General features: G+C 39.6%; 2 non-coding genes across 2 annotated transcripts; one reads left to right on the forward strand and one right to left on the reverse strand.

Moving 5' to 3' along the window:
- Positions 1-7,460: 7,460 nt before the first annotated feature.
- Positions 7,461-7,568, reverse strand: LOC148567997 (small nucleolar RNA R71). The gene has a single exon (XR_015881821.1). It is a non-coding gene; the product is annotated as a small nucleolar RNA R71 (small nucleolar RNA).
- Positions 7,569-12,803: 5,235 nt separating this feature from the next.
- Positions 12,804-12,907, forward strand: LOC148567998 (small nucleolar RNA R71). Its single transcript, XR_015882818.1, has one exon. It is a non-coding gene; the product is annotated as a small nucleolar RNA R71 (small nucleolar RNA).
- The last annotated feature ends 2,939 nt before the right edge of the window (positions 12,908-15,846 follow it).

Below are 15,846 nucleotides of genomic sequence, written 5' to 3' on the forward strand. Positions count from 1 at the left end.
CGTAAGCTTGCCAATCCTTCGAGAACGTTAGTGACACTTACCATTGTCACTAACGTTCCAATGTGCCCCTACTTCTCACGTTAGAGTCCACGTTAACTAGGTTAACGTGGCATCTAACGTAGCAATGATAGCCATTTCCAACGTTAGTGACAAAGGTGAGTGTCACTAACGTTGGCTCATTATTCCCTTATCCACGTTAGCTTCCACGTTAACTAAGTTAACGTGGCAGTTAACGTTGCTCACATTGGCTCATTCCAACGTTAGTGACAAAGGTGAGTGTTACTAACGTTGGCGATTCTTGCTCCCTCCACGTTAGCTTCCACCTTAACTAAGTTATCGTGGGAGTTAACGTGGCTCATTGTGGCTTAGCTCAATGTTAGTGACAAAGGTAAGTGTCACTAACGTTGGCTTCTCTTTTGCTTCTCAACGTTAGAGTCCACGTTAACTGAGTTAACGTGGCTCTTAACGTGGCCAATTGTGAGCTTGGTCCAATGTTAGTGACAAAGGTAAGTGTCACTAACGTTGGCTTCATTTCTTTCTTCCACGTTAGAGTTCACGTTAACTTAGTTAACGTGACTCTTATCGCGGGCTATTATGGCTTCGAGGGCGTTATTAGCGATTACTTTTCTCATTAACTTTGCAAGTTAGCTCCCATTCCACGTTAGATGTCACGTTAGTTAGACTAACGTGGCTGCTAACGTGGTTCTTTCTTGCTTCCTTTGTCCTGAAATCAAGCAATAAAATGCATCAAAGCTCTAGTTCAAGTCATGGGAAATGCATCATCCAATTTGTCATTCAATTCATGCAAAATCCTCATGAAATCATGTAAAGTGCACAATGTATGCTTGAATCAAGATGTAAGTGAAATTCTACCCAAAACTTGCTTATTCCCTAAGAAAATGCATGAAACTACCCTAAAAACAATAAAGAAAAGGTCAGTGAAACTGGCCAAAATGCCCTGGCATCAAGATGCCAATCATTCTGAACTTCAAGGGATAAAGTGAGATGCCAAATCTGTTTAGAGGCAATAAGCTACTAGTCCCGCTCATCTGATTGGAGCTAAGTTTCATTGATATTTTGGAATTTATAGTATATTCTCTTCTTTTTATCATATTTGATTTTCAGTTGCTTGGGGACAAGCAACAATTTAAGTTTGGTATTGTGATGAGCGGATAATTTATATGCTTTTTGGCATTGTTTTTACATAGTTTTCAGTATGATTTAATTAGTTTTTAGTATATTTTTATTAGTTTTTAAATAAAAATTACATTTCTGGACTTTGCTATTAGTTTGTGTGTTTTTCTATGATTTTAGGTAATTTCGGGCTGAAATTGAGGGACTTGAGCAAAAATCTGATTCAGAGGCTGAAGAAGGACTGCACATGCTGTTGGATTCTGACCTCCCTGCACTCAAAGTGAATTTTCTGGAGCTACAGGAGTCCAAATGGGGCGCTGTCAATTGCGTTGGAAAGTAGACATCTAGGGATTTTCAGCAATATATAATAGTCTATACATTGATCGAGTTTAGAGCACGCAAACTGGCATTCCGCCAGCTTCCTGTCCTATTCTGGAGTTAAACGCCAGAAATAGGTTGCAAAGCAGAGTGAAACGCCAAAAACAGGTTACCACCTGGCGTTTAACTCCAAAAGAAGTCTCTACACATGAAAGCTCAATGCTCAGCCCAAGCACACACCAAGTGGGCTCCGGAAGTGGATTTCTGCATCATTTACTTATCTCTATAAACCCTAGTAATTAGTTTAGTATAAATAGGACCTTTTACTATTGTATTAGACATCTTTGGACATCTTTTGATCATCTTTCGATTATCTTTTGATCCTTTGATCATGTTTTGGAGGATGGCCTCTCGGCCATGCCTGGACCTTGTTCTTATCCATTTTCAACAGTAGAGTTTCTACACACCATAGACTAAGGTGTGGAGTTCTGCTGTTCCTCATGAATTAATGCAAAGTACTATTGTTTTTCTATTCAACTCAAGCCTATTTCTTCTCTAAGATATTCATTCGCACACAAGAACATGATGAATGTGATGATTATATGACGCTCATCACCATTCTTACCTATGAACGCGTTCTTGACAACCACTTCCGTTCTACATGCAAACAAGCTTGAATGTGTATCTCTTAGCCTCCTGATCTACGATTAGAGTCTTCGTGGTATAGGCTAGAATTATTGGCGGCCATTCTTGAGATCCGGAAAGTCTAAACCTTGTTTGTGGTATTCTGAGTAGGATCTGGGAAGGGATGGCTGTGACGAGCTTCAAACTCGCGAGTGCTGGGCGTAGTGACAGACGTAAAAGGATTACTGAATCCTATTCCAGCAGGATCGAGAACCAACAGATGATTAGTCGTGCGGTGATAGCGCATTTTGGACCATTTTCATTGAGAGGACGGGATGTAGCCATTGACAATAGTGATGCCCAACATACAGCTTGCCATGGAAAGGAGTAGGAATTATTGGATGAAGACAGCAGGAAAGCAGAGGTTTAGAAGAAACAAAAGCATCTCTATATGCTTATCTGAAATTCTCACCAGTGAATTGAATAAGTATCTCTATCCTATTTTATATTTTAATTATATTTTAATTATCAATTCACCATAACCATTTAAATCCGCCTGACTGAGATTTGCAAGATGACCATAGCTTGCTTCAAGCTGACAATCTCTGTGGGATCAACCCTTACCCACGTAAGGTTTATTACTTGGACGACCCAGTGCACTTGCTGGTTAGTTGTGCGAAGTTGTGACAAAGAACTAAAATTATAAATGTGCGTATCAAGTTTTTGGCGCCGATACCAAGGAATGAACGATCACGATTTTGTGCACCACATGCCATGCCTTTTTATAGTGTCGAACACTTGAGTGAGGTCGGACAACAACGACTCTTCACTTTGAGTCTTTATTAACATGTCATCCACGTAAACTTCCATGACTTTCCCGATGTGGTCTGCGAAGACTTTATTCATCAGTCTTTGATATGTGGCTCTTGCGTTTTTAAGTCCGAACGGCACGACGATGTAGCAGTAATTTGCTTTCGGGGTTAAGAATAAGGTTTTTTCTTGGTCAAGTGGGTACATCGAGATATGATTGTATCCCGAATAGGCGTCCATAAACGAGAGGTATTTGTATCCGGAGGACGCATCCACCAGGGCGTCGATACTTGGAAGTGGGTAGGGATCTTTTGGGCAGGCTTTGTTGAGATCAGTGTAGTCTGTGCACATCTGCCACTTTCCATTTGATTTTTTCACCAAGACGATGTTAGCTAGCCATAGTGGGTTGATGAGCGGATAATTTATACACTTTTTGGCATTATTTTTAGTATGTTTTTAGTAGGATCTAGTTACTTTTAGGGATGTTTTCATTAGTTTTTATGTTAAATTCACATTTCTGGACTTTACTATGAGTTTGTGTGTTTTTCTGTGATTTCAGGTATTTTCTGGCTGAAATTGAGGGACTTGAGCAAAAATCAGATTTAGAGGTTGAAGAAGGACTGCTGATGCTGTCGGATTCTGACCTCCCTGCACTCAAAGTGGATTTTCTGGAGCTACAGAACTCGAAATGGCGTGCTTCCAATTGCGTTGGAAAGTAGACATCCAGGGCTTTCCAGCAATATATAATAGTTCATACTTTGGCTAAGAATAGACGACGTCAACTGGCGTTCAACACCAGCTTTCTACCTAAATCTGGCATCCAGCGCCAGAAAAGGAGCCAAAACCAGAGTTGAACGCCCAAACTGGCACAAAAGCTGGCGTTCAACTCCAAGGAGGACCTCTACACGTGTAACAATCAAAGCCCAGCCCAAGCACACACTAAGTGGGCCCCGGAAGTGGATTTATGCATCAATTACTTACTCATGTAAACCCTAGTAGCTAGTTTATTATAAATAGGACCTTTTACTATTGTATTTGGCATCCTGGATCCTGGATTGTATTTTGATCCTGTGATCACGTTTTGGGGGCTGGCCATCTCGGCCATGCCTGGACCTTCACTTATGTATTTTTAACGGTAGAGTTTCTACACTCCATAGATTAAGGTGTGGAGCTCTGCTGTTCCTCAAAGATTAATGCAAAGTACTACTGTTTTCTATTCAATTCATCTTATTTCGCTTCTAAGATATCCATTCGCACCCAAGAACGTGATGAAGGTGATGATTATGTGTGACGTTCATCACCATTCTCCCCTATGAACACGTGCCTGACAAACACTTCTGTTCTACATGAAATAAGCTAAAATGAGTATCTCTTAGATCTCCTAACCAGAATCTTCGTGGCGTAAGCAAGAATGATGGCGGAATTCAAGAGAATCCGGAAAGTCTAAACCTTGTCTGTGGTATTCCGAGTAGGATTCAATGATTGAATGACTGTGACGAGCTCCTAACTCGCGATTGCAGGGTGTTAGTGACAGACGCAAAAGGATAGTAAATCCTATTCCAGCATGATCGAGAACCGACAGATGAATAGCCGTGCCGTGACAGGGTGCGTGAGCATATTATTCACTGAGAGGATAAGATGAAGCCATTGGCAAGGGTGATGCCTCTAGACGATTAGCCGTGCCGTGACAGGGCATTGGATCATTTTCCCAAGAGATGACCGAAAGTAGCCATTGACAGTGGTGATGTATCACATAAAGCCAGCCATGGAAAGGAGTAAGACTGATTGGATGAAGATAGCAGGAAAGCAGAGGTTCAGAGGAACGAAAAGCATCTCCATTCGCTTATCTGAAATTCCTACCAATGAATTACATAAGTATCTCTATCCCTATTTTATTATATAATATTCAAAAACACCATTATCACTTCATACCAATAATCTCCGTAGGATTCGACCCTTACTCACGTAAGGTATTACTTGGACGACCCAGTGCACTTGCTGGTTAGTTGTATCGAAGTTGTGAACCATGGTATTGGCACCATGTTCTTGGCGCCATTGCCAGAGACAAGAAAGAGCCATGAATTTTACATAATTAAAGTGTAATCACGATTACGCGTACCAAGTTGCTCACGTTGCCAGGGATTGTTCGAGCCTGGACATCACAATTTCGTGCACCAAGTTTTTGGCGCCGTTGCCGGGGACTGTTCGAGTTTGGACAATTGACGGTTCATCCTATTGCTCAGATTAGGTGATTTTCTTTTTGTTTTCTTTTCAAAAATTTTTCGAAAATCTTTCAAAAATTTCTCATCTGTTTTCGAAAAAAAAAATGTTTTCAAAAATTTTATTCAAAATTTTTAAGAATGAATTCTAGCGTTTCATGAAGCATGTGAAGCCTGGCTGGCTGTAAAGCCATGTCTAATTCCTTTGGGAATGAGTATGTCAGGCGTGTCATGTCTGAATTACCTGCTGAAGCTTGGCTGGCCATTGGCCATGTCTAGTGTTTTGGACCGGAGCTTTCATTGAAAGCTTGGCTGGCTAGTGAGCCATGTCTAATTCCTGGACTGAAGCTTTAGACTAAGAATGCAAGATTCCTGGAATTCATGTTAAAAATTTTGGAATCCTTATTCTTTCTTTTTCATATAAATTTCAAAAAAAAATCCAAAAAAAATTAGAAAATCATAAAAATCAAAAATATTTTTCTGTTTCTTGTTTGAGTCTTGAGTCATATCATAAGTTTGGTGTCATTTGCATGTGCATCTTGCATTTTTCGAAAATTTCATGCATTCATAGTGTTCTTCATGATCTTCAAGTTGTTCTTGATAAGTCTTCTTGTTTGATCTTGATAATTTTTTGTTTTGTGTCTTTTCATGTTTATCATATGCATTCTTGAATTCTTAGTGTCTAAGCATTAAAGAATTCTAAGTTTGGTGTCTTGCATGTTTTCTTTGCATTAAAAATTTTTCAAAATTGTGTCTATGATGTTCATCTTGACATTCAAAGTGTTCTTGGTGTTCATCTTGACATTCATAGCATTCTTGCATGCATTCATTGTTTTGATCTAAAAATATCATGCATTGCATAATTTTCATGTTTTTCATAAAAATTTCAAAAATCAAAAAAAAAAATATCTTTCCCTTTTTTCTCTCATCAAATTCGAAAATTGAGTTGACTTTTTTAAAAATTAAAAAAAAAAAATCAAAGTGGTTTCTTATGAGTCAAATCAAATTTTCAATTTGAAAATCTTATCTTTTTCAAAAATCAAATCTTTTTCAAAATTCTTAGTTATTTTCGAAAATTCCAAAAATCTTTTTCAAAAATCTTTTTCTTATTTTTATATCAAATTTTCGAAAATAACAATAACAATTAATGTTTTGATTCAAAAATTTCAAGTTTGTTACTTTCTTGTTAAGAAAGATTCAAACTTTGAGTTTAGAATCACATCTTGTGATTTCTTGTGAATCAAGTCATTAATTGTGATTTTAAAAATCAAATCTTTTTCAAAAACTAATTTAATTCATATCTTTTCAAAAATATCTTCTCATCTTATCTTTTCCAAAAATTTGATTTCAAAATATCTTTTCTAACCTCCTAACTTCTTATCTTTTCAAAATTTGTTTCAACTAACTAACTAACTTTTTGTTTGTTTCTTAACTTTTTTAAAACCACCTAACTAACTCTCTCTCTCTCATTTTCGAAAATATCTTCTCCCTTTTTCAAAATTTCTTTTTAATTTATTAATTTTTAAATTTTAAATCTTAATTTTCGAAAATTACTAACATTTTTCAAAAACTATTTTCAAAAATCACTAACTCTTTTTCAAACATTATTTTCGAAAATCCCTTCTCCCCCATCTTATTCTATTTATTCATTCATATCCTAACATCTTATTTCACATCTCTGCCATCCTCACAGTTGTGTTTCTTCCATTACATTACATTCTTTGTCTCCCCCTCTTCTTCTACTCACATAGGGATCCCTATACTGTGGTATAAAGGATCTCTATTATTATTATTATTTTTCTGTACCCTCTTCTTTGTCATATGAGCAGGAGCAAGGATAAGAACATTCTCGTGGAAGCAGATCCAGAACCTGAAAGGACTCTGAAGAGAAAATTAAGAGAAGCTAAATTACAACAATCCAGAAATAACCTTTCAGAAATTTTCGAACAGGAAAACGAGATGGTAGCCGAAAATAATAATAATGTAAGGAAGATGCTTGGTGACTTTACTGCACCTAATTCCAATTTACATGGAAGAAGCATCTCCATTCCTGCCATTGGAGCAAACAACTTTGAGCTGAAACCTCAATTAGTTTCTCTAATACAGCAGAACTGCAAGTTTCATGGACTTCCATCTGAAGATCTTTTTCAGTTCTTAACTGAATTCTTGCAGATATGTGATACTGTTAAGACTAATGGAGTAGATCCTGAAGTCTACAGGCTCATGCTTTTCCCCTTTGCTGTAAGAGACAGAGCTAGATTATGGTTGGATTCTCAACCCAAAGACAGCCTGAACTCTTGAGATAAGCTGGTCACGGCTTTCTTAGCCAAGTACTTTCCTCCTCAAAAGCTGAGCAAGCTTAGAGCTGATGTTCAAACCTTCAGACAGAAAGAAGGTGAATCCCTCTATGAAGCTTGGGAAAGATACAAACAGTTGACCAAAAAGTGTCCTTCTGACATGCTTTCAGAATGGACCATCCTGGATATATTCTATGATGGTTTATCTGAGCTATCAAAAATGTCACTGGACACTTCTACAGGTGGATCCATTCACCTAAAGAAAACGCCTGCAGAAGCTCAAGAACTCATTGACATGGTTGCTAATAACCAGTTCATGTACACTTCTGAAAGGAATCCTGTGAGCAATGGGACGCCTATGAAGAAGGGAGTTCTTGAAGTTGATACTCTGAATGCCATATTGGCTCAGAATAAAATATTGACTCAGCAAGTCAATATGATCTCTCAGAGTCTGCATGGAATGCAAGCTGCATCCAACAGCACTCAAGAGGCTTCTTATGAAAAAGAAGCTTATGATCCTGAGAACCCTGCAATAGCAAAGGTGAATTGCTTACGTGAACCTTATGGAAACACCTATAACTCATCATGGAGAAATCATCCAAATTTCTCATGGAAGGATCAAAAGCCTCAACAAGGCTTTAATAATGGTGGAAGAAACAGGTTTAACAATAATAAACCTTTTCCATCATCCACTCAGCAACAGACAGAGAACTCTGAACAAAATACTTCTAATTTAACAAACTTAGTCTCTGATCTATCTAAGGCCACTGTAAGTTTCATGAATGAAACAAGGTCTTCCATTAGAAATTTGGAAGCACAAGTGGGCCAGCTGAGTAAAAGGATCACTGAAATCCCTCCTAGTACTCTCCCAAGCAATACAGAAGAGAATCCAAAAGGAGAGTGCAAGGCCATTGACATAAGCAAAATGGCCGAACCCAATGAGGGAGAGGAGGACGTGAATCCTAAGGAGGAAGACCTCCTGGGACGTCCAGTGACCAATAAGGAGCTTCCTTCTGAGGAACCAAAGGAATCTGAGACTCATCTAGAGACCATAGAGATTCCATTGAACCTCCTTATGCCCTTCATGAGCTCCGATGAGTACTCCTCTTCTGAAGAGAATGAGGATGTTACTGAAGAGCAAACTGCCAAGTTTCTTGGTGCAATCATGAAGTGGAATGCCAAATTATTTGGCATTGATGCTTGGGAAGTTGAACCTCCCTTGTTCATCAATGAACTAAATGATCTGGATCAACTGACATTGCCTCAGAAGAGACAGGATCCTGGAAAGTTCATAATACCTTGTACCATAGGCACCATGATCTTTAAGGCTCTTTGTGACCTTGGTTCAGGAATAAACCTCATGCCCCTCTCTGTAATAGAGAAACTGGGAATCTATGGGGTGCAAGCTGCTAAAATCTCATTAGAGATGGCAGACAGTTCTAGAAAACAGGCTTATGGACAAGTAGAGGACGTGTTAGTAAAGGTTGAAGGCCTTTATATCCCTGCTGATTTCATAGTCCTGGATACTGGAAAGGAAGAGGATGAATCCATCATCCTAGGAAGACCTTTCCTGGCCACAGCAAGAGCTGTGATTGATGTTGACAGAGGTGAAATAGTCCTTCAATGGAATGAGAACTCCCTTGTGTTCAAAACTCAAGGATCTCCCTCTGCAACCATGGAGAGGAAGCAGAAAAAGCTTCTCTCAAAGCAGAGTCAACCAAAGCCCCCACAGTCAAACTCTAAGTTTGGTGTTGGGAGGCCACAACCAAACTCTAAGTTTGGTGTTGAACTCCCATATCCAAACTCTAAGTTTGGTGTTGGAGAGTCTCAACAAAGCTCTGCACATCTGTGAGGCTCCATGAGAGCCCACTGTCAAGCTATTGACATTAAAGAAGCGCTTGTTGGCTCTCACATAGCTTTTGTATGTGGGTTTCTTGGTTGAGTCTTCCCTCACTGCATTTGCATAGAACTCCTTCACCAAGTTGATGTTGATTTTAGTGATTGGCTTAGTCAGGAGCTCCCACTTCCTCTTTTTGATCTTCTCCCAAACACCTGGGAACTCATCCTTTTCAAGGTCAAAGGGAACCTCAGCTAGTACCCTTTTAGGTCTCATCCATTCGGCTTGAATCTCATGGAAAACTGATTTGTATCTCCTTGCATCGAATTCCCTGTTCTCCTCCATTGGTTGCTTGTCTTTTCTTCTTTTGTGGCTAGATGAAGCTGCCATTGGTTCTTTAGTTTTGGGGTAAGTGACAAGCTAAAGTTGACAAGGTGAAGCAAGAAGTGTTGTTGGAAATGTGGGGAGGTTGTTTTCGGCAAGAGATAGTTTATGCTATGATGAAGAAAATGTGCATGAAGGAGATTTGGTGGTGTTGAACTCGTTCCCCAAGTGGTTCTTTATAGGGCCCTTAAGTGAAAAATGGACGGCTAGGGTGGTTTGTGAAGGGTGGCTTGATGGTAAATATATGAATTAGGGAGAAGGACGAATTGCTTTTCATTTTCTTGGAAGTATTCTGGGTGCATTAGGTTGTACATGTAGCAATCTTTTCTTGCAGAACTTCCTTTTCCCATGTGTTAGCTTCAAAGACTTGTGAACTTTCTTTTTGACCAAGCACCGTACCTCCCTTTGTCTTTTTCCTCCATTTTTGTCTTTTCTTTTGTACCTGCACAAACAAACAAGTTTGCTATCATTTTTCGGTCCATGTGAATGATGAACAGTACTTGCACATGTAAATCAATGATTGACTCCATGAGCTTATAGCCGTGACTTTTGTATGTATGCACACTTATTATTGGACACCAAACTTAGTGTTTGGTAAAGTCTCCTGATGACATGAAATCCATATTGGTTGTCCTTAATGAATGTGCATAATTCTAATAAATCATAGTCACTTTGGCTCTTTGATTCTAAACAAAGTTACTACCCTAAGTAATTGAAACCAAAGTATTAAAACATGCGAATGGTCTACTTGTCATGAATTTCGAAATCCAGAGGAACTTCTTGCTTTTCATGAACCGTGTTCAAAGAGGAACACCAAACTTAATGTTTGGTTGTGCTCTTTGCATGAAAAATTGAATGCATTTTGAATAAAGTTTGGGGTGCCCTCAGGCACACCAAACTTAGAGACAAATTGTATTTTATATGCAATGTTTAGTGCACTCTTTCAGCAGTTGTCCTGAGGATTCAAGTTCATGCATAAGAAACCATGCTTTATTAGATGCAAAACAACACAAAAAAGAGTAAGGATATTAAAAACATGGGTTGCCTCCCATGAAGCGCTTCTTTAACGTCACTAGCTTGACGGTTGTCCCTTGTTAGGGTGGATTGTAGTGTTTGACGTCTTCTCCTCTCACTATGCAAACGTCTCCACTTGATTCCTTCATGACCTCTAAATGTTCCATAGAAAGAACTTTCCTGATTGTGAACACTTGAGGGAGCTGGGAAGGAATGGTTTTGAGGCCAGGTGGGATTGGCAGATAATGACTTGATATCACTTTATCTCCCGGAGAAAAACCTTCAGTGGGAATTTTCTTGTTTCTCCACCCTCTTGGCAATTTCCCTATCATTCTTCCCTTTCTCTTGAGGATTTCTTCATTGACCCTTATGCTAGGAGGATCCTTCTGATCTGTTTCCATTGATTCTTGTGGCTTTAACTCTTGCAACTCCTGTTTGCCTTCCAAAGACTGTTTTAGAGTTTCAGCTGCTGGATTACTTTCCTCCAAACACAGATGACTACTATCATCCTTAGGCTTTTCAGGTTCTGGTTCAGGCTCAGATGCAGGTTTGAAAACTTTGAAAATGAGCTGTTCATCATGTATTCTCAGAATTAGCTCTCCTTGTTCTACATCTATGAGCGCTCTAGTAGTGGCTAGAAAAGGTCTTCCCAGAATGATAGGGTGTAGGTAGCTTTCCTCCATGTCCAAAATGACAAAGTCTGTGGGGAAGTAATAATCTCCCACTTTCACCAGCACATTCTCAACCACCCCTTCAGCTTGCTTCTGAGTTTTGTCAGCCAGTTGTATGATTACATCAGTAGAGCTCACCTCATTCAGTTGTAGCCTCTTCATAAGAGTTAGAGGCATCACATTTATGCTAGCTCCTAGATCACAGAATCCTCTGTCAATTTTTGTTTCTCCTATGATGCAAGGAATATAAAAACTTCCTGGGTCTGTTTTCTTAGAGACTGTGTCCTTCTTGATGAGGGCACTGCATTCTTTGTTCATTGTTACCGTTTGTCCTCCCTTCAAAACTCTTTTCTTGCTCAACAATTCCTTTAAATACTTGATGTGTGTAGGCATTTGATGGAGAATCTCAAGAAAGGGAATATTGATATGGAGAGACTTAAATGTCTCTAAAAACCTTGAATAGGTTTTCCCTTTTTCACCTTCTCCTAACCTCTGAGGAAATGGTGCTTTTGGTTGGTATGTTTCCATCGTGCCTTTTTGCAGTTCCTTGGCTTGCTCAGTTTCACTTTCCTGCTTAGCTTCCTCCACACCTTCCTTCACGATTTCTGGCTCCTGTTCTGAGGATCTGATTCCTTCTTCTTCTGAGACTTCTTTCAATATGGTGATGGCTTTGCATTCTTCCCATCTCACTCCCTTTTGTTCCCCTTTAGGATTCTTTTCTGTGTCACTAGGGAACACTGCAGTTGATTTGGGGGCCTGTTGAGATAGCTCTCCTACTTGAGACTCCATCCTCTTGAGTTTTTCACCATGGTTTCTTAAGGTAGTTCTCACATCATCCCTGAAGCTTTTCAATTCAATTATGTCCTGACCCATGTGTGCCAGCACTCCTTCTATCCTGTTTAATTGATCTTGAAATTGTTGGTTCGGGTTAGGTTGGGTAGGTTGATTATTTTGGCCATGATATGGTGGTTGAGAGTAAGTGTTTTGTGTGGCTTGGTATGATCTTTGGTTGGAGTTTTGGTATGTGGACTTGTTATGTTGGTTTTGCTGGTTTCCCCACCCAAAGTTTGGGTGGTTTTTCCAGCCTGGGTTGTAAGTGTTGGAATGTGGATCATATGGTTGCCTTTGTTGATTTCCTACATAATTGGCCTCTTCCCAATCACCTCCTTCAGTGCTTTCTTCCTCTTGCTCTTGTGTGTGTATTGCAGCCACTTGTTTTGTTTCTAATTTCCTGGTGAGCTCTGCTAGTTGCTTGGCAAACACCTTGTTTTGGGCTAGAATTGTATCAACATGGTTCAGCTCCATGACTCCCTTAGTGTTGTGTCTCTCTGATGCATAGTAGTACTCGTTTTCAGCCACTGTCTCAATCACTTCAATGGCTTCTTCCACAGTCTTTTTCCTGTTCAATGAACCTCCTGATGAATGGTCTACAGCCTTCCTTGATTCATAAGACAGTCCATCATAGAAAATATGCAATTGCACCCAGTCATGGAACATGTCTGGTGGGCATTTCCTTGTCAAATCCTTGAATCTCTCCCATGCCTCGTAGAGAGTTTCACCATCTTGTTGTCTAAACGTCTGAACCTCAGATCGAAGCCTATTGACCTTTTGTGGGGGGTAGAAACGTGCCAGAAACTTGCTTTCCACCTCATCCCAGGTTGTTAGGCTCCCCCTTGGGAATGATTCCAGCCACTTAGCTGCCTTGTCCCTAAGTGAAAATGGGAACAAAAGCAGTTTATATGCATCTTCCTGGACTCCATTGGACTTCACAGTGTCACAAATTCTCAGGAATTTTGTGAGATGTTGGTTTGGGTCTTCATTAGCACTTCCACCAAATGAACAATGATTCTCCACAAGTGATATTAGCTGTGGTTTGAGCTCAAAATTGTTGGCCTGAATGGGTGGTTTCTGGATGCTGCTACCACAATTCCCAGAGGTTGGGTTTATGTATGAACTAAGAACCCTCCTCTCAGGAATGGCATTGTTTCCATCAGCTCTCTCATGGTTGTGAACTTCTCTATCCATGTTGAGATCTAAAGCTTCCTCAAAATTGTCCTCAGATTCTCCTTCAGATTCCTCTTCTCCTAGTACTCTCTTCCCTCTTGCTTCCCTTCTCAGTCTATGAAGGGTCCTCTCTGGTTCGGTATATGGAGGAGTTGATGTCTCTCCTCTCCTACCTGTCATACAAGAACACAGCACAGGCAACAAACAAGTGAAATACTCTTGGTTAATGGAAGAGTATGGTTAGAGCAGTTGAGGAATTAATTCAAACAGTTAGTGAGTCAGTGAGTTAGTTGCTTGAATTTAAAGGCATAAAGAAAGAAAGCATGTAACAGAGTGCAGAAATTAAAATTCAACAAGTAACTTGTACTGAATAATCAAAACAAAAAAAATGCTCAATCTAGTTAACTTCCAATTTGAGAATTGTCAATCGAAAACCAATCCCCGGCAACGGCGCCATAAACTTGGTGCGCATAAACTAGTTATGCCACGATTTAGGAAATTGCACGATCGGCAAAATTCCTTCCGGCAAGTGCACCGGTTATCGTCAAGTAAAAACTCACTATAGAGTGAGGTTGAATCCCACAAGGATTGGTTGAGTGAGCAATTCGGATTGGAAGTGTGTCCTAGTTGAGCGGAATCAAGATTTAGATGAGAATTGCGGAATGTAAAATTGGCGGGAAACGTAAATGACAAGAAATTTAAATGGCGGAATCTTAAATTGCATGAATTAAAGAGCAGAAGCTAAATTGCTGAAATTAAAAGGGAATGGGGGTGATTGCATGAATTGAGTTGCAGAATGTAAAGAGAAAGTGGAAATCAGAAATGGGGAATTCATTGGGTTATAGGAGATATTGAGATCTCCGAATCAAAACATGTTTATCTCTTCCTCAACCAATGCGTTCATTGAATTTTGCTTGGCAATCTTATATGATTGGATCCCAATCCCTTGGCTCACCAATTCTCTCTAAAAACAAACAAATTCCCAATCCCTTGGTTTAAATGTTCATAAGAAGAGATGATGCTCGATCACTGATTTTACCACACAGTTTCATGAACCACAATTTGGTAGGATTACATGTCACAATATCCATCCAAACCCCAATCTAATTCACTGTGAGAAAGCTTCTCTAGCATGAATCCTCCATTCCTTTCCCAAGGTTCCGAAGGATTCCAATTATGGGTAGTCTCTTTCCCAAGACAACTAACCAATGGAATTAGATCGAGAAGCTTTCTAACAAAATTCAAGAGAAAAGATTGAAGAAGAAGAATAAACTATTATTGATTCATTGAATTACAATAGAGCTCCCTAACCCAATGAAAGGGGGTTTAGTGAGTCATAGCTCTGAATTCAATTACAAAGATATGAAAACTAGCCAAAATGAAAGATAAAAGTCCTTCCTAACTTAAATTCTATCCTATTTATACACTTTCTATATTGAGCTTCTGTTGTGTTTCTTGGGCTTTGAGGCCTCTCCCTGCTTTCCTTTTGCCTTGGGTTTATGATCCATAATCTTGATGAGGCTGTTGATCCAAAATCTGTAACATTCATTGAGCCAACTTAGTGATAATCAAATAATGACACATGACTCAATAAATTGAAATTTCAGACTCATCAATCCTTCAGGCCCAATCCCATAAACCATGATATTCAATTGGGTTTCATACCAGAGTAAGTTTAAGTTAATGTTTGTGCTCAAATACTAACTTAAACCGCAATATTGTTGGCCCAGAAACCTTTTCCAAGAGTGGCGTTTAAGTTGCAGTTTAAGCTTAAACTGTAGCTTAAACGCCAGACACTTCCAGTGATGCCTTTTGTGGAAGCACGTTTAAGCTTCAGTTTAAGGTTAAACTGAAGCTTAAACGTGGAAATGGAAGAAGGCAGCCCTGGAGGGTAACTTAGTCGAACACGTTTAAGCTTCAGTTTAAGGTTAAACTGAAGCTTAAACGTGGAGATAGAAAAGGCAGCCCTGGAGGTCGAACACGTTTAAGCTCCAGTTTAAGGTTAAACTGGAGCTTAAACGTGGAAATGGAAGAAGGCATCCTGGAGGTCGAACACGTTTAAGCTCCAGTTTAAGGTTAAACTGGAGCTTAAACGTGGAAGCTGAGAAAGGTAGCCCTGGAGGTGTCGAACATGTTTAAGCTCCAGTTTAAGGTTAAACTGGAGCTTAAACGTGGAAATGGAGAAAGCAACCCTGGAGGAGAAAACTTGGTCGAACACGTTTAAGCTCCAGTTTAAGGTCAAACTGGAGCTTAAACGTGGAAATGGCTCCCTGGTGCACTTCCCATTTCTGGCGTTTAACCTCCAGTTTAAGGTTAAACTGGAGGTTAAACGTGGAAATGCTTCCTGATTGGCATTCTCATTCTGGCGTTTAACCTCCAGTTTAAGGTTAAACTGGAGGTTAAACGTGGAATGCTTCTTTGGTGAGACTTTCATTCTGGCGTTTAACCTCCAGTTTAAGGTTAAACTGGAGGTTAAACTTCAGTTTCAGCATTTCTTAGCCTTCATGATTCTGGCGTTTAAGCTCCAGTTTAGG

This window comes from Arachis ipaensis, chromosome B4 (genome assembly GCF_059453495.1).
Source record: "Arachis ipaensis isolate K30076 ecotype BB chromosome B4, ASM5945349v1, whole genome shotgun sequence".
Taxonomy (NCBI): Eukaryota; Viridiplantae; Streptophyta; class Magnoliopsida; order Fabales; family Fabaceae; genus Arachis; species Arachis ipaensis.